This window comes from Mytilus edulis, chromosome 7 (genome assembly GCF_963676685.1).
Source record: "Mytilus edulis chromosome 7, xbMytEdul2.2, whole genome shotgun sequence".
Classification (NCBI taxonomy): Eukaryota; Metazoa; Mollusca; class Bivalvia; order Mytilida; family Mytilidae; genus Mytilus; species Mytilus edulis.
In genome coordinates, this window is record NC_092350.1 from 1,213,063 (window position 1) to 1,232,940 (window position 19,878).

The 19,878-nt window shown below is 30.8% G+C and overlaps 1 long non-coding RNA gene across 1 annotated transcript; it reads left to right on the top strand.

Moving 5' to 3' along the window:
* Positions 1 to 2,308: 2,308 nt before the first annotated feature.
* LOC139529695 (uncharacterized) lies at positions 2,309 to 11,050 on the top strand. Its single transcript, XR_011665872.1, has 2 exons — positions 2,309 to 3,564; positions 10,203 to 11,050. It is a non-coding gene; the product is annotated as an uncharacterized lncRNA (long non-coding RNA).
* Positions 11,051 to 19,878: the final 8,828 nt, after the last annotated feature.

Genomic DNA, 19,878 nt, shown 5'->3' on the forward strand with positions numbered 1-19,878 from the left:
ATAATAATAATAATAATAATAATAATAATAATAATAATAATAATAATAATAATAATAATAATAATAATAATAATAATAATAATAATAATAATAATAATAATAATAATAATAATAATAATAATAATAATATTAATAATAATAATAATAATAATTTTTATAATAATAATAATAATACATTCAACAATCAAGTTAATATATTATCATAAACAATATAGTATTTAAAAATCGTTTTTAACTTAAATGTCAACTCACTTGCAAATAATGGAGAATTTACTATGTTTTGATTGGTACCTAAGGTAGACAAGGAAGTCTCGGATAACCAGATATTCAATACAGTATTACGTAAACCGTATCGAAACGTGACGCATTTAAAATATATATTTTTTTGTTTATTTGTTAGTTGGGTTGCTCCTTTTTTTTTTACTCTTTAAGTGACATTTTAACGAATTTAGTACCTGTTATGGAATAACCGTTTCACAGATCATATCGGATATCGCATATGTTCTTTATGTCGTAACTCCAAACCCCTTCCCATTTCATGAATGTGACCTACTGAATAAGACTGTTTACCGGGTTTTTAATAACATGAGCAACACCACGGTTGCCACATGTGGGACAGGATCTGCTCATCCTTCCGGAGCACTTGAGTTCATCTCCAGTTTTTGGTTTGGTTCGTGTTGCTTAGTCTTTAGATTTCTCTGTTGCTTCTTGTGTAGTACCCCTTTTAATAAGGCGTTCAGAAAATTACGCATATTGAGATTGCAAATCTATTGGATCATTCGTATATCTCCTTTAATTATGCCTCTAAGTAGATGATGGAAGGCATAAGTACATCTCTAAATAATTTTCAGTTCTTTTTCCGGAATGCCGTGAGCTCGAAGATTCCTGTTTCTCTTATCTTGGGCCTTTGAATATCGACACATCTAAAAAGTTCATTTTAGTTTGTGATTTCTCATATTTAAATTTTATTTTTTTTTGTAATTTTTCACCTTCAATTGCTTGTATTTGCAGATCCATACCTGCAACACCCTGTTCCAACTCTGTGAAGTCTCGTCTTAAAGTTATTTCTAATTGTGATTCATCGTATTTTGTTTTCAATACATGCACGTCAGTTTTCACTTCATTGATCATACCTGTTAAATTATGTTCAACTTTTTGAAGTTGCTGTGAAAAGTCACTTACTTTTTTATCAACTCCCATTATGAGGCTTTTGAACTCTTTAAATTCACCTGATGCCATATTAATATTTATATGTAATTTGAATATTCTTGAAATTATAAGAAGAGTTGCTGTATTAGTCTGCTTACTTTCAAATATTTTCACACACTTGAAACTACATGTAAACAGTTGCTGCTACATGTATATTGTTCATCTATGTATGACACCTGAGTATATAGTCGTAGATATATGGGTCGTTTCTCAAAGTTATGTGAATACTATATAAAATTCATATCAAGTGTTCACGAAAGTCAAGCGTAAATAACAAAAACACTTTCAATAGTCATGATAATGTACATGTAACATTGACATCGTAGCGATTTGGAATATCATTGTAAATCGTAAATTATGTCGTTTTTTATACTATATTGTTTTTACACGCACTGCATTAACTGCACATAAACATATCTAACACATACATAGTGCCTCTGCCCCTCTCAACAGTATAAATACCTCAAAAACTAACTCTTATAAAAATATCATGGGCGCATCCATTACAGGGGCGATAATTCTCTCATATTTAAATTTTAGTTGCGCTTGGTGTCATCTGTTATTTATAGAAATAAAATATTTCCCATTGGAATTCCAGTTGCAGTTATCAGGCGACAGACTAACTTTTCGGCCTCAGCCAAACCCTCCACGACCCCTTCATATGCCTCTGTTCCTTGTCAGAATGGTTTGATTTGAAATACACTTAAAATATAAATGAAAAACTGGTGGGAGGAAAATAGGAATTAAAATGGCAATGGGCAACGTAAAACATTTCAAAAGAGCAATTAAAATAAAAGGAAAAGCATGGACAAGGTTCTCACCAAAGCTTTGAAAGTTTTAATGATTCATGTATCCACTCAATACAAATATTATTTAAAAAAATACAAAATCTTGTTTTGAAGTCCTGCATCAAGTCAGAAATATAGCAGTTGTTATCAAATAGATCGTTTCCAGGTATATTGGCATTTGTTTTTGTTGCATTTCAGTTGCCTGTTGTTCATTTTTTGTGTTGCAATTCAGTAGCCTGTTGTTCCTTTGTTTTCATCTTATAGCTGATTTGATTCGCACAGTTTAAGTTTGTAACTCGAATTTGCACTACTGGACGAAAAAACAACTGTCCATACCAGTAACAGTCATTGTACGACTGTTTTAGTCTGTAAAAGACCAGTAATGACTGTCAAATCTGTCATATTTCGTTGCAACAGTTTATTTATGTCTGTCCCAACTTTTCTACGGGTTGTGAAAGTCAAAAAATGCTACCATCAGTCATTTCAGAACTGTTGCAGTGGTTTACGGTGTTGTCACAGTCAAAATCTATTTATTACAGTCTTTCTAATAGTTGTGGCAGTTGCATAATGTCCGTCCCAACCTTTTCATAGTTGAGACAGTTAAAATTTGTTTGTGTCAACTATTCAGACGTTGATGCAGTCAAAAAATGTTTGTCACAACGTTTTTAGAGTTGGGACAGTCGTTAAATGTTTGTTACAACTTTCTAAGGGTTGGCACAGTCATTAAATGTTTATAACAACTTATAAAAGGTTGACACAGTCGTTAAATGTTTAAAACAAACACTTCATAGGTTGATACAGTCGGTAAATGTTTTAATACAAATATTTTAGCGTAACGGTAGTCGGCCATCAGTGTAAAAAAATCACGTCTCACCCGGCTCTCAAGATTTGATTTTGTTGTGAAATAGTCTTTACTTATACTATTATCGTCTATTGTGCGATTGTAAACTTGTTTTGCTGTTTATTCATTTATTTTGCGATCGTTGTTTGTCTTTTGTCGTTTTCTATTTATTGCCGTAGCATTGTCCGTTCATTTTTGACAGTCATGTGCGTTTGACTTTAAATAATCCTTCTGATATCCTTACTTTTTATTTTATAATATCTGTTTTATAACATTTTCGTTCATAACTGGTTTTAAAAACCAGCAGCTTTCGTTTAAAATAGAGTTTTAATATTATTGCAGAAGAATAAGAAGATGACAATGAATGCATTCAAATTTATACTTAAAAAAGTTTTGATAAATTCTGCGCAATAGAAAAATGTACAAGGGTGTACTTGAAATAAATTTAAAGATTATGACTCAGTTACCAATATTGTACAGCATAATAAAACAGTTTTAATTCGAATTTCACCAAGAAGGACATTTCCGATGATTAAAAAAATAATTAGCAAAATCTGTCAAGTTTCATTAAAAACGGAAAACAATTCTTCACCGTAAACGATTTACCCTCTTTAATTTTTTGTCGGCAAAAAACCTTGGACCTCAGGTCGGCAAACTATATTTTTACACAGGTAACTACAGATGTTAGACCACATGTTCAATAATCTTAGCTGGAAATTACAATCGGTGAGTAGAAATTATCAATATTGTATAGCATGTCTATCGAATAATCATGGATTCATAATTTTGAAGGGAAAATGTGCACATTTGTCGGCTTACAGTAGGTACGGAAAGTGATTTTTTTTAAATCAACTGATCTAAGAAAACTTTACCTTATTTTAAAGGCATTGTGAAGACATTTTCAAAACAGTTTCACTTTTATCAATACACATAATAACAACGAAGAAATAGCAAATTTTCAAAATGGAAATTTTTTACTATTCTGCAAAAACTGTTTCCTCTCATTAAAAAATAATAAAATATATTTTTTTTAATCATTTGGGTTATAGTTTTGTTTATATTGCTTCCTTTACATCTTGTTAGTCAATTTCAATCCTCCATATTCAGTTTTTTGGTCAAAATAGAAGCATAAAGCATGAAAATGTCAACCACTCTCATGAAATTCTATCGTCCAAAGTCACATAACATGACGGTACCTTTATATATCCTTTTTTCAGAGCATCAGTTGGTATATTGAAAATGTAAAGTAAAACTTTATAAACATTCGAATGTAAAGAAACAAAATATAAATATGAATATTACTCTTTATATACAAATGTATATGTTTGTGTGTCTGTATAAAAAAGAAGATGTGGTATGATTGCCAATGAGACAACTCTCCACAAGAGACCAAATGACACAGAAATTAATAACTCTAGGTCACCGTATGGCCTTCAACAACGAGCAAAGCCCGTACCGCATATTTCACTATAAAAGGCCCCGAAATGACAAATGTAAAACAATTTAAATGAGAAAACTAACAGCCTAATTTATGTACAAAAAATGAACAAAAAACAAATATTTAACACATCAACAAACAACAACCACTGAATTACAGGCTCCTGATTTTGGACAGGCACATACATACAGAATGTGGTGAGGTTAAACATGTTAGCGGGCGCCCAATCCTTCCCCTGACCTGTCACAGTACAACATCAGAATGAACTATAAAAATCACAATGAATCAGTTGTACCACGAGAGACAAGAATTGTTTTGAAATATGTCATCTGTCTTTGTATAGTCATGATAGTTTTAGAATGTTCCCTTTTCATTAACATTTTATTTAATGAAATATTCTTATTCTTATATAGCATGTATAGTAAATGCTTATAAATAAAAATAAACAACAAGCTTATAACAATTATTCTACAGGACTAAAATACCTGTTGCACTGAAAAACAATGAAAATAATATAACATTATTTTTATTCGAGAAATTTCAAACAAAATAATTATGTCAGATCACTGTAAATACTTTAAATGTATAAAAGTAAAGTAAATTCATATTTGTATATCAGTTACAATATTTATACAGTGAAATCTGTAAACCAATCTCATTCAGGACTGAAGTTCAAAATGCATTGAATGTGAATAGCATTCGAAGTTAACTGCGGCTACTGCATGGATTCCTATGCATGTTTTTAGTTGAACATGTTGAAAACACATATTGATTGTTGTTAAACCACATTATTCAGTATCCTTACTATCTCGTGTGCAATAGCAAGTGTTTGAACTATCTTTAAATCGCAATAAACTGGCTGTATAATGCCAAAAAAGACTATCAACGCTGATTTCTAATCAAAACTAAACCAAAAGTTGTCCATGCAAGGGAAATAACTCTGTAGAAACAAAAATGAGGGTTATCTATAAAAATTAATTTTGATATGAACACAGCTATCTAGATTTATTTATTGGACCTAATTATTTAATTTATATATTAAACTTAATAAAAAAATACATTTTATGGCTGTATAAAGTTCCCTTGTATTTTTTGGAAACTAATGTAACTTTCAAACCCTTGTTTGTACCTCAAATATTTCATCGTATTCCCGAAAATTATAATATACAAAATCATGTATATTCATATAATATCTATCAAAAGCAATCAAAACCTTCTAAGACTTAACAAGTTAATAGAAGGCCGTAATCGGAGGTCACCCAAAGATTTTATTTTTACACACATCTGGGAATAATTATTCAGGGTAATTTGGAGTTATCTCCCATTTGTTTGCCATACCTACTTACAGACCTTACAATTTGTTCCCATTGGCGGATCAAAAGGGGGGGGAGAGGGTTCGAACCCATTCCTTTTTTTTGGCCGCTCAATGCATTTGAATGGGGACATATATTTGGACCCCCACTATTTTGTCCTGGGTTGGACCCCCAGGGTTGTCAATAAGATTTAAAGTAGGAGGCTAAATAATAAAAGTAGCAGGCAACACTGGCGGACGGCGTAGCCGTTCGGTGCGACGAGCTTGCTCGTTGCCCTTCACGGCGAGGGGTCTGGGGGCCGCTCAAGGCCCCCAGAATTTTTTTTTAAAATGGTGCAAAATCCTGCACTCTGGGGGGCTCCTGAACTCTAATTTTGTTCTTTGCAAACACCATTTTTTTAATGATGATAAGGTAAATGAGCAGCAAGATGGTCATATTTTCATATAAAGTTGATCAAATAATATCATCAAGACTTTCAGCTAACAAGTTATTGAAGCTGTTTGCAAATTTTTGAGGAAAATGATGAAGGCATGACTCTGTAAGACATGGTGATCATTCAGGAAAAGATTTAAATTTGATTTTATTAGTTGAAAATATTTTTAATTTAACTGTAGACATGCAATTATTCAAATAGTTCTAACCCATAGAAAACATTTTTCAGTATTAATAATTTCAAATACTTATCTCAATAAATCAAATGATGAATTCAATGGACTGTTTAAGGCAAAAAAGATGCACTTTTGAAATTACAATAATCTAGAATTTAAAATCTTGGTATTCAAATAATTTTTTGTGAGTTATTAATTGAAGTGTTATAATTAAGAAAGGAAAAATGGGGTCATCATGGTCATGGGTCAAAATATTTAACCCTGTATCATAGGGAGAAAAAAACAGAGATCAAACATCTGACAGAAATTCCAGAACCTGGCCAAAGTACATCCTTGAATGCAAAATGCAAGACATTCATTCTTTATTATTATTACTTGGATCAGTTGAGTCAGAGCATGAGTGTGTGTGTTTTCTTTTTCATTTTTTTTAATAGCATTCATTGTGTCATGTTTGGGGATGTTAAGTAAGACCTATTGTGTGTGATAATAGTATATCCTCCTTTACACCGTATATCTCTTGGTGTCAGGTAGTGCTCCTAGTATTTATGATATATGAGGCTATACAATGACATGCAGACAACTAACACAATTTTTTTCTTTTATTTCAAAACTTAAAGAAAGGCCATGGGACAGGTATACATAAGATTTATTGTAAAAATAAACAGATAAAGAGTCTGCTTTTAAGAGGCTCTATCACTGACTTAAAAACAAGAAAATGAAAATAACATAATGAAAATAACATAATGAAAATAATGTGATGTCTGCTTTTACGAGACAGGACATTGCTCTTTTTTTCATTTCTTGGTAAGGCGACGATCATGCACTGCATGAACATTACCAAGGAGGGTGTCTCAATTATAATTTGAATGCAAATGTCATAGAACACACCTTTTTTTCGCTTCGTTGTCGTTTGAAAAAAATCCGAAATCCTTTTCATTTTTCTGACTCTGCTTCACTTTTTCTTTAATGACTGGTTACAAAATCTCGTTATTACTATTAATGCATACTTTTCCTGGTTTCAGTACAAAATCTGATAGTACTTTGCAGCGAACTCAACAACCAGCATCTATTTTACCGGAAATCCAATTTTATTAACCAATCAGAAATGCCGTTATATATCTATCTAGATTGTGCTAGATAGTGACCGACGATCTAAAACTAAAAGTACGATTTATATTTTTTTGACATCAGAAAAACAACCGATGGATATTTGATTATAAACGACTATTTCAATCGGCAATCGGTTCTTAATGAATACGCTGGACCCCCCCCCTTTTTAAAATGTCTGGATCCGCCACTGATCCTACGGAATCTATGTATTTAGATACTCCGATAGGCTATAGCTATGAATCAATGTTCTATATTAACACACTCGTGCAAAGTTGCATATTCCAGGGAAAATATAGGCTTTGAGCTTCAATGTTAAAGTTGAGCATCATAATAAATCATTGAAAGTCATAAAGGACACCGTTCCCCTCCCCCTATTATCATGTGTGAACAGTATGCCATTTATTACCTTAATTATTTTGCATACATCACCCTGAGTGGAATACAGAAAAGGTTACTCTATATCTTCCCCTTTTTTGTGGGAAAAGTTTGGTTGATTATATAGGGAATCACTCAAGCATGACTGGATCTGTGCCCCTAAGGGCAGTCAGCAACCCTGTCCCTTATGAAAAGTTCTGGATGTGCCACTGACCTATACATCATGTATCGTACATATTGAATGTTAAAGTATTGCTAACTCGGGTCATAAATTTGCATGAAATACTTGTCACTGGACATTTTATAACAAACAACCAACCGATCTTTACATGTACGTATCCATAAAAATGTGTTTCTTATCATGCTTATGCTGGATTACTAGTATTTCCCTGATTTTGCTTTATCAGCTGATAGTTTTCGTTCAATAAGGAATGCATTGTGATGTCACAATTTCCATAAAAAAAACATGCATAGTACAAAAACATATGATTTGATCATAAAATGTTATGAAAACTATTAACTTTAAGATTAAATAGTGACTTATTTAGCAAGTGTCCACTTTCATTTAGATTTTAAATAATTCTCAAATCATGGACAACAAAACATTAATATATATTTTTGATAATACATGATAGCAGGCATTGAAAGTGAATAGGTATTTCAGAAATGGTTTAAAATAGCATTAATCATCAAAATAAAACAATATTATTAAATTAATGTTCCTGAAACAAGGCACAGAGTCATAAACAGTTGCCATTTAAACACTGTTGATTAAACAAATTGTGCTAATTCAATTAGTAATTGTTTTATCATGTACTGCATTGTTTAAAAAGCAAATATTAAAAGAGCAAAGCTAGCATCATAATTTTCTTCTTTTTAGATTTAACATAGAATTTATATTAAATCACTATAATTTGTTAATACTTTGAACCTAAACTATATATTTTCATGTGAAATTTTTATATATAAATTGTGCCCTGTTAGCATTGTTTTTAAAAATTCATTTGTGCAATACATGTAATGTAACTTACAAGTAGTAACATTCAATGGTCTTTTTATTATTCCCACAATTATTAAGGACCTTCTAATCATGAGTCATACTTTTTGACACGCATTCAATTGTGTTTTGGTTACTTTATTGTTGCCTAACTGTTGGGTTGATGCATCATTGATATATCCCACACCTCCTTTGATTATGTGCATTCACAAACGATTGCTGATTTTTTGCATTTTCTACATAATCATGATAATTATTTTATGTTAAAATTCAATATGTCAGGAAAACATAACAAAACAATCTAGCTGTCATGTCTGTATGCATTTTTTTTATGTTAACATGGTATAAACCTTTTTAAAGTATTTTATGAAGCTCAACATATTTAAAAAAAAATAAACAAATAAGATATTTGTATTTACTGAATATGACCATGCAAATGTGACATTAAAATAGGTAATAATCAGGATGTTAACACTGGATATCTGATAGGTATTAATAAGAAATTATTATATACATGATGTAGCTAATATACAAATTAAGACACAATAGTTTATTGCCCTGGGGATGATATTTAATCTGTCATTGGTATAATGATATAATTTTATGATAATCTTCACAAATTATCATGATTAAAATTTTGATAACTTTTTCAAAACAAATTATAATTTTAAATAATATGAAACAGCAGGATATACTATTATTTTGGGTATAAAATTCAAATTTTAAAAGTAATTTGAATATTGATTTATTAAAATAAAATTGGGTAAATCACTAAATGACTAAATTAAATAAACAAAAAGTGTTGTCTGAGCTGCAAAGCATTATTTAATGCAAGCTGTAATAAGAAATGAATAAGTAAAAAGTATTCAGGGTAACACAAAAGATGTAAAAAATATTAAACTCAAGGATTTAAAACATTAACTGGGATGGTTAAGTCTTGGAACAATATATTTACATCACAAAGGTTTATTCATTATACAGTGTATGCACTGGACAAAGGTAAAGTCAATATTATCTAGTGCATGTATATAGTAACAGTGCAAAGTTGTTTATTTATTTTATTTTTTCATTCCTTAAACTTTTCTTTGTCATGTTTGTAGTATCAATATATTTCATATTAAATTATAAACATAATTAAAATGAACAAAAGAAATAACCTGTTGTGTTTTAAAGAATTGATGAATTAAAGTATGGTGTGAGCCTCAATAAGACAGTAACCCTTCAATAAAAGTACACAATCACACTTAAAAAATCATTAATGCAGGAAAAAAAGACAACACTATAAAGAATTTAGACCCCCTTAACAGATTTATTTTTCTTGTTAATAGTGACTTGAAAATAGAATTGTATTAGTGCTAGAATTTTTCAGTCAATGAGTGCCATAGTTTTAGGTAAATACAGTTATTGTAATTAACTTTCTTATTATTGCACAATGTATATACATGTACATGTAGTATTATATATATTTATTATTAGTTAAACATTTACTGTACTTGAGTCTTAATGTATATTTTATTTTGTAGAATCATACTGAATATGTATTGGTTTGACCATGATTCCCACTTAGAATATGATGCCTGCTAGTACATGTGCACTTTGATGCATAGGAAACATGTGCACTTTGATGCATAGGAAATGTAGACGTCACTGAGTCGCTCTCATAGCTGCAAATTGTGAAACAATGGATTAATTCATTATTTTATACTAGTTATCTATTGTTTTTGAAATAAAGAATAGGGCTTGCAGCATTATTCAATGATGAGGATGTGATGTTCTGATTAAATTGAACAAGAAGAAAATTGTGCCTTGTACAAATAGGAAACTTAATATATTGTATTAAAGGAGGACCACATTACTGGAGGACTAAATACCTGGGATTATCATCAATCATGATCAATTGTGAATTTGGAATAACAAAATTCCATAGTTGTAGTGCATATTAATACTGCAATCATACATGTACATTGTTTCTGAGTTCCATGAATACCCAGGATAATTATTCATTTGAAATAGCAATTTGGAATAATGAAAATTCATAGTTTCAGTGAATACTACTAATAATAGTGCATCATATCTGAATTCATGAATACTTTTAATTAGTGGATTTATTATAATAACAATATCATGAATATGGATAATGTGAATTTCTAGCTTCAGTGAAATTTACAAAACAGTACATGTATATCACATCTGAAGTTTATGTTGGCATTGCAATTGTTAACTACCACCAGCGTGTCCAGGGTGTGTAAAAAGATCTTAACCAACTATGAGGGTCTCGTGCAGTCTGTGTCAATTGTTTAGTGTCAAATGACTGCTTGCTGTACTTAAATTATTAAAGTCTGAATTTGAATTAAATAAATATCTTAATTAGCATGATTAGTGGCCAAGTATTTGAAACAAATAAACCATGCATGTACTTTAAAGTATAATTTTATTATTCCACCTGCAACAAAAGTTGAAGTACATGCATGCAAGAAATTGGTATTACAATCTGACTACAACGTACCGTTTTGTATTTGAGCTTCACCAGATAAATTTTAGAAGCTGAAAGGCCTGGGTACTTCCTTATGTTATGACATTTCTGTTAGTGACTTGTCCCTTGCACGTAACCTAGTTTGCATGGTACACTACACATTGCTACATCAAGCTACATGAACATGTAACTGTTTGGAAAAAAATATTACTGTTTGAACAGTCACAGTGGAATACACTCTAAGTCTTACATGTATAACATGGATTAATTTTAGGTAAACCCATTTATATATATACATGTAGGTATCTTGAAAGGTTTACATTGTATGTCTCATTGTCTGTCAGGCAAGGTTGGCCTGATCCTGACTTCATTTCATGGATCAGTGATTAAGGTTACTTCAGTTACATGTAATTTGTCAAGTTTGTTTCTCACACATGTTAAATACTACAAGCAGTAGGAAAAGTAGGTCAATTATATATATTTGGTGTATGAAATGAGTGCGGTGAAAAAATGTCTTAATTGCAAGACTTACATCGGACTTTGACCTCAATGAAAATATCATGGTTCATTGAACAATGCTTAGTTTTTGTTGTTTGATCTATTTCCAAATGTTTCTCAGATGCTACAGTATAAACTACATGTACATGCATGACATGTATAGGATCACTATTTTTGGCATATTATTGGATATATATTCATAAGGTGTACAAGTTTGATTGGCAGGCTTTACATCTGACCATGACCTCATTTCATGTTTCATTGGGCAATGTTTAATTTTCATGGTTTGGATGTTAAGAATGTTAAGTCTATTCCACAGACAGTATAAATCACTAAATTTTGTGTATGGAATGTCAGTTTGTAGGGTGTACATCATCTGTCTGGCATGGTTAATTTTACTGTGACTTAAATTCTTTTTCAAAGGTTATTTATACAAATATACCTTATCGCCCCTGATTAATGGCGGTTGGTGGAAAAATTCACTGGTAAAATATTCTGAGAATCCTGGGTTTTTTAACAGTTTCCATCATTTAAAATACACCAAATATTTATATCAGAGAGGAAGAAACACTAAGATAACTTCCGATCGATCAATTATATTTACAAACATTTATTTACGCTGATTTACGTGTGTGCACATATAACTATATAAACACGTGTTGACTACAAGCCGGTCATCATGGTAGATTTAGGCAAATTGAAAATTGACCTATCGATGGACAAAACCATTAATGACTATCCTCTTTCATCTCTCCCATCAAAGCTTAACAAGAGGACTGGTAAAGCAAAATTAAGCCTTTTCGAGCAAATTGACCCAAACTTGTATGATGAACATGCTAAAATCATCACATTCTACACAAACCTTGACAGAATCCAACCATGGATAAAAACACTAGATATTTACTATTATGACAATCTTGGAAAGGAACCTGATTATGATATTGAATGGTATGACGAACCCAAAACATGGGAAAACCGAAACAACAGTGGAAATTCTGTGATGATTGAAGTATTAAAAAAGGGGGAACTTCAATTTAATATTACATTTTTTGTCACAACAGGAACAATAAGAGTACAAGGCAGTCATTATTATGAGTTTGTGGATATTCATTTTCCAATTCTGAAAGATATTCTTGATAAAGTTCTTACAAACATATCACAAACCAGTCCTACTAATACATGTATTTCACACGGATGTCATGATGACAATAACAATACACACATTAATGAATTATGCCCTGTTGACAAGGTCACTTGTGTATTACCTGACTCCCAGACTGGGTTAAAATCAGTACTAGTACAAGAAGATCAACCTCAAAAAGATGATTTTCAAAGGCTTGAATTAAATTTAGTTGACACGCTGGCTAAAATAGAACACAGTCACAATGAAAACTTCAGCAAAGTATTAACTGCTGTTAAACAATGCAATGATGATGTTCTAGTCTTGGGAAAAGGTAGAAAAGACGACAATGAGATATCAACATTACAATTAAAATATAAAACCGTACAAACAGAAAAACAGACTTTGGAAGTTAAATTAAAACACGAGCAAAGCAATATTATGTTAATTAAAGCTCAACATGAAGATCAGATGAAATGTCACAATCAAATACTGGAGGAGACTAGAGCAGAAATGAAAAAGGTATTAACTACTTCAAACTCTGAGATCGACTTTCTATCGGTAAGCCTACAAACCAAAAATGAAGAAATTGACAAACTAACTGATACTCTAAAACGACATACTCAACACTTGGAGAAATTACAAGAAGAAAATATCTCTCTCCGCTCCCAAATGATTTCTCGATTTGAAGATTTTCATCTTGTTAATGCAGACACGAAATATACTGACAAATCTAAACTTGACATTGATAACAAACCAACAATTATTTTAATTGGTACATCCAATACCAAACGTATCAATGCAGAGAAGCTATCGCCATCATTTACAACCAATAAGGTTACTGCTTTCAATTTAGAAGAAACTAAACAAGCTATTTTGGAGATATCGGATATAATTCCAAATCTAGTAGTGTTTCATTCCCTGACGAATGATTTGAAAATAAAATCACCACAGCAATGTGTAGAAGAAATACAAGATATTGTCAAGCTTGCACTTCAAAAATGGCAAAATAGTGGTTGCATCATCTCTCTTACTACTCCTCGACTCGACAGTGTAATTTTCAACACAAATGGACAAATCATAAATGCCTTGTTGAAACAAATATATGATGACAATAAAGATGTTCTACTTGTTGATCATGGCAATATGTTGCGAAATGGAAACCCAATTGCAGAGCTACTAAGTGAAGATAAATTTCATCTCTCTGACTCTGGCGTGTCTCAGCTATCGGCAAACTTAAAGCGTGGAATACACACTGCCTTAAACATTCCCATGCCAAATTCAAGAGGTAGATCCAAATCGCGCAACACAAGAGGACGTGGACGTGGACGTGGCAGAGGTCATCATGAATAACTTGCTTTTTAATATTATACATATTACCATATCATTATGTTGACTTCCTTTAACATGTTTAAAGTCATTTACATATAATTTATATATACATGTACAACTTTATATATTTCTTCTTTTTTTCTGGGCTGATAAATTCATATTCTCATTTGAATAGATTTTTCAAATGAAACAGCCATTATGTGAAGAAGTCACACTATTACATGGTCATATATATGTAACCTCTGCTAGGTATAAAAGTTCGCCTTTTTTATTTTATTTCATTCATTTTTATTTTTAGTCTTCACATTTGAATCATACTTTTGATCTTGAATTAACCCAGGATATCAGGTTATTCAACCCAAATCAGTTTAATAGTTATTCAGTTAAAAGAGGATACATAGAAAAGAAATTATCTGTCATTATATCATAGACTATTTGTATTTAGAAAACCATTGTAAAAACTATCCTCTAAATAAATCTACTTATTTCAAATATTTACATTTCTGAATATTTTCCTTGTTGTCTCTTCCTTTTATTTAGAGACAAATTTTTATTATTTTTTTTTTATAGATAGAAAATCTATTCTATTATTTATACCAGATTTAATTGTATCAACCAAAATGCCAAAATCAAACCAATCATCTGTAAAATTTGGTTATTGGAATATAGGTGGCTTATTTTCAAAGGGCATGAATAAAGCAGAGGATCCCCTTTTTCTGAAACATATAGAGAATTACGACATTGTTTTTTTAGTCGAAACTCATGTGGGATATAATTCCCAAATACACAATATTGGTAAATTTCATTATCATCCAATATGTAGAAAATTATCAAATAATAACCGTCATTTTGGGGGTATAGCAATTCTACAGAAAAGTCACGTTAAACCTCATGTCAAAATATTGATTAACAGTAATCCAGATTATCAATGGATTAAATTAGAAAAATCCTTTTTTGGATTTAAAAGTGACCTATTTATTTGTGTACTGTACAACCCCCCTGTTACGTCTAAATATACCCAAGAACTCTCTTCTGATGTTTTTGAATGCATAGAAAAAGATATCTTTCAGTATAAAAAAATGGGTGAAATTTTGTTATGTGGAGATTTTAATGCCAGAATAGGCTCTGAAAATGACTTTATAGTAAACGATGATTCAAAATTTACTCCAATTTTTGATACATACCCTACTGACAAAAACATTATGACAAGAAAAAGTCGAGACCAAAAAATTGATCAAAGAGGCAAAGAAGTTTTGGATTTTTGCATTAGTAAACAAATAAGAATTTTAAATGGCAGAGTTCTTGGTGATACATTTGGTAATTTTACTTGCTATACCCCCAATGGTGCAAGTGTGGTTGATTATGTTGCTGTGTCGGAAGAAATTCTTGAAAATGTACTGTATTTTAAAGTATCCAGATTTATTCCCACATTATCTGATTGTCATTGTAAACTTGAGTGGGAATTATCTGCAAAATATTGTGTTCCTGGAGAAAATGATATTCCAATCCAGTTGAAAAATATGACACCTAATTATATCTGGACTGACTGTTCAGCAATAAAATTTCAAGAAACACTTTCTTCAGATACGCTACAAAACTACATACTAGAATTCAACAACAGCACAATTCAATTTACTCAGACATCAGTAGATGAAGCATCATCAAAACTTTCAAACATCTTTTTATCAGCAGCAAATCTATCACTTAAACGACCTTTAAAAAAACACACAAACAAACAAAAAAACAAAAAGTGGTTTGACGCAAGTTTACAACAAGCTCGAACTAACTTGCTTAATTATGGAAAAATTTATTCAAGATTTCCATATGATCCAATTATCAAAAATCACTTTTATAAACTGAATCGTGAATACTCCAAACTAAGGAAATATAAATACAAACAATACAAACAATCATTGATTAGTCAGCTGGACTCCTTGCACGAAGAGAATCCAAAACTGTATTGGAACTTAATTAATGAACTACAGGAAAAAAATGAAACTAAAAAAAAATGTGGAGTACAACCATCAACTTTGATATCACATTTCCAAAAGTTGTCACAACTGAAAGGTGAATTTCAAAGTAGATATACAGAGCTATGTGAAAAACTGAAACAGTTAGAAAACTCAAAATGTTTCAACGAGTTGGACTCCGTTATCACTGAGTCTGAAATATCCAAAGCCATTTCACACTTAAAATGCAATAAATCATCAGGCTTGGATAACATTAGTAATAATATGATAAAGAATGGACAGACTTTCCTTTTAAAAAGTTTTCAACAGATGTTTAATACTTGTCTGTCTTCAGGTATATACCCAACATCTTGGGCTGAAGGTTATATTACACCAATTTTTAAAAGCAACGATACAAGTGACCCTAACAATTATAGAGGAATAACAATAACAAGTGCAATTGGAAAGCTTTTTAATAGAATATTAAGTCTAAGACTGGACAAATTTCTTCAGGAACATAATATTATACATGATAGTCAAATTGGATTCACAAGGAAAGCCAGAACTGCAGATCATATGTTTATTTTAAACTGTCTTATTAACAAATACTGTAATTCAAAAGAAGGTAGACTGTTTGCCTGTTTTGTTGATTTTCAGAAGGCTTTTGATACTGTTATACATACAGGGATCAAGATTAAACTACTAGATATTGGGGCTGGGTCTTATTTTTATAACATTATTAAAAGTATGTATGAAATTAGCAAATCATGTGTCAAAATTCAAAATCAAGTAAGTGATTTTTTCCCATTAGATATTGGAGTCAAACAAGGTGACAACCTCAGTCCGAATTTATTCAAGATATTCATAAATGATTTGCCCAGATATTTGTCAGATACTAGAGACCCAGTTAATGTCAATGACAAAGATCTACATTGTTTAATGTATGCTGATGATATTGTTTTATTATCTACATCAGCTGAAGGACTACGAGAAAAGCTGGGAATGCTTGATAAATTTTGCAAAGATTGGTGTCTCAATGTGAATACTAATAAGACAAAGGTGCTGATTTTCAACAAGGCAGGCAGACATGTAAAACAGATATTCACATTTCAGAATATAAATCTGGAATGTGTTTCAAAATACAAATACCTAGGTTTATATTTAAGCTCATCTGGTTCATTCAGTTATGCTCAAAATGAACTATACAAAAAATCCCTGAAAGCTCATTTCAAATTAAGGAAAGATCTTTTATCACTTAATCCTGATGTAAAAACAAGTATTCATGTTTTTGACCACACTGTAAAACCTATTTTATTATATGGTAGCGAAATATGGGGGATGTTTAATTCTCTTTCCTCTAAATGTAAGAAGGAAGATATATCTTTTGAAAAACTATATTCAGGTTTACTCTGTGAGAAACTTCATATAAAATTTTGTAAATTTATACTTGGGGTACACAAGAAAACAACAAATGCTGCAGTGTTATCTGAACTTGGAAGATTTCCAATATATTTTAATATTATAAAAGGAATTTTATTGTACTGGTATAGATTAGAGAATTTAGGTAATAATTTTCCTCTATTAAAAGAGGCATATACACAATCAAAGACACTACATCACATGAATATAACATCATGGTATGGTTCAATAAATGTTGTTTTTAAAATACTTGGTATTGACTATACAAATGCTGTTAATGCTCCATTTTGTGAATCCTTATACAAATTTAAGAAATATATACAAACCAAGCTATCAATATTGTTTATTAGCTGTTGGAAAAAACAAATAGATAAATTTTCAGACAGTAAACTGAAAACCTACCTTTTATATAAAACAAATTTTGGTTTTGAAAAATATCTAACATTGATCAAGAATTTTGAACTTAGAAGAAGTTTTACTAAATTACGTGTATCTTCTCATAGATTACAAATAGAATTAGGTAGATATCAGGGTATTCCCCGAATTAACAGAATATGTAATAAATGTTCTTCCAATACTGTCGAAGATGAGGCTCATTTTCTATTTGATTGTAACAAATTTGAGGATGATAGAAATTGTATGTTAGCTAGTATTGCACAGTATAATTCTTATTTTAATCATATGAACAGTCAAAGCAAAATTATCTGGTTATTTAGTGTAGAAAATGTTGAGTTACTTAAAATAATATGTAATTTTATATACAAACATCTTCCTTAGTGAAGATTAGTTAAAGGAAATCTATGTGTGTATATACATTTGATTGGACATAGAAAATTGTATTCATCTGAATATCACAAACATACTAGCCGATTAAAAAAAAAAAAAAAAATTGTTAAGATATATTATTTATTCAAATGTTCTCTTATATCCTTGAGGCATCGTCCCCTGGTATCAACTGCATTCAAGTTACCTATGATGCTTCCTTGTTTGCTTTTGATACAGGTAGGAAAGAGACATTTACACACATTTTACATGCCTATGGCCCATAAGGTATCGCCCCCTGGTGTCAGCTGCCTTTAGGAAACCATAATGCTTTCCTATTTGCTGCTGACACAGGATGAGTCATGGACATGTTTAATTTCTACTTTCTTTTTGGCTAATTATTATATATTTAATTGATCCAACTTTTTGTGTATTATACATATGTGGATATCTATTTTTCTTTTTTTCTTTTTGGGCTGCTTGTTTGTTATCTATATCAACCACACTTGCAATAAAATGCATTAGTATTAAAAAAAAAAAAAACATACTATAGATTCTTTATCTACGTATTCTTTAAGAACTTAAATAGTTCTCGTTTAACTTTTTTTTTTTTATTATCTCATTGTTTGTATTGTATTATGAAAAAAAATTATTGATGTTGTAATGTTTATGCCCTTTGGGGCCCATAATTGGAAATAAAAATATCTTATCTTATCTTATCTTATAATGGAAAGTTTGTGTGATACCTGTACATGTACAATGTACTAAAACCTTCATACATGTAGGAAAAGCAAGATTATACACATGTAGCTGCTTTTTGATAACAAAAGTCTGACAACTACATTATTAACAATTGTTATAATTCATTTGATAATACTAGGTATTGTATAACATGAATACTGTATGATAACCAGAATAAGGAGATGTGGTATGAATTTCAATAAGACGACCATCAATCGTAAGCCAAGTGATGTAATTGTTAGTAACTGTACATCCTTCAACAATGAGCAAAATCAGTTCTGCATAAGCTAGTGTGATAATGAAAAACCTATAACAGGCCTAGCCATATTGGATGATGTAACACAATGTAAACAAGTTTAGATGAGAAACCCAAGTTTGATTTTTATACCATGTACACAAAAGCAACATTGATACACCAATGATGACAAATATATTGTGTTTAACCAAAGACTTGTACTTTAAATAGGTGATTTTCTGCCCTTATTCATGTTTTTTTCTACAAATCCATTCTATCTGCTTTTGAATAAATGCCTTCTAAATATATGACCCAAGATGTTAAGCAACATTTTCCCATTGTTTTCCATAAACACAATAAGCATTACAAAGTCATACATGTATAATGCACTAATAGTGAGCTGTTTGTTGTAATTTAATTATAATATTTATGTTTGGAAGCATATTTTTGGGGTTTTAATTTGCTATTGTCCAGTAGCAAATATGACATGCATGTTCAGGACAAAAACAATTTACAATGAATACACTTGGTAGGTTCTTTAATAGTTGCCATCCGGGATGAAACGAGTCACAAGTCACTGAATCTGTGTATTTGTATACCCCCAGTTTAAAAAAAGGGGGGTATACTGTTTTACCTCTGTCTGTCTGTCCGTCAGTCCGTCCGTCAGTCA